Raw genomic sequence first — 934 nt, 5'->3', positions numbered from 1 at the left:
TGGTAATGGTTGGACTAGATGATCTTCTAGGTCTTTTCCAACCTTGATAATTCTGTGATTCTGTGAACAATGCCAAAGATCAAGCCTTGTCTTGCATAGGTCTCCAGAACTGGTTACAGCGTGTTTGAGGATGGATGTGTGCAGTCACAGGGGCCTCCACACATCTATTCTGCTAACAAAACCACAACAGAAAAAGCAGCCTCAGCTCACTAACAGTGCTGTGCTCATTGTAAAGCCACACTTGTACAATCCAGTCATCGATACTCACAGATACCTCATATATTATAAGAAATTCATTTTATTTTCTTAAATGTACACATTAAATACATGCACAGAAGAAATTCGCAGGATACCAGCAAGTTCAACTAAAACAGAATAGAAATGCAGCTAAAAACTTGCCACTATCCAGAGAACTATAAACTCCATAGCCCACGCAGTGCTTTGAACAAAGTTTAAACCAGGAGGACTTTCCTTTTTTTTTTCTTTTAAATTAAAAGGAATTAAATTAAAAGCATTTGTACTCCGATACGACTGCTTCAGTTTCAGAAGGCATCCACCCATCACATCTATTGTCTACAACTACAGGGAGAAGTCCTTGCCATAGGATCACCTGAAGCTGAAAGAATCCCACAGCATCACAGACTGCACAGATAAACACAAAGGTTTATTGAGAGTACTCAGCACTGCTCAAAGGGAGGAGTTAAGAGCACTTATCTGTCTGCAGTCAGTGAGAACAGCAGCACTTCCCCTTGGAGAAATGAAGAGAAATTCTCCCTTTCTGCTGAGCTCCAGGCTCACAAAACTTTTAAGGGATATTAAAAATAAATCAATCTGTAGAAACATTTTAGTTCTACACCAGATTTTAAATGCATGTAAACCATTTTTTCCAAGCAAAACAAGGATTCCATAGAAAAGGCCTTGGAGTGTGTTTTTT

General features: G+C 39.1%; 1 protein-coding gene across 1 annotated transcript in view; it reads left to right on the top strand.

Annotated features, from left to right (window-relative positions):
* Positions 1–934, top strand: part of LOC107306926 (ankyrin repeat domain-containing protein 42-like) — a 6,029-nt gene that overhangs the window by 1,473 nt on the left and 3,622 nt on the right. The window lies entirely within an intron of this gene.

This window comes from Coturnix japonica, unplaced genomic scaffold (assembly GCF_001577835.2).
Source record: "Coturnix japonica isolate 7356 unplaced genomic scaffold, Coturnix japonica 2.1 chrUnrandom99, whole genome shotgun sequence".
NCBI classification, from domain to species: Eukaryota; Metazoa; Chordata; class Aves; order Galliformes; family Phasianidae; genus Coturnix; species Coturnix japonica.
The sequence above is the reverse complement of the archived record's forward strand: the minus strand, read 5'-3'. Positions and strand labels throughout refer to the sequence as shown.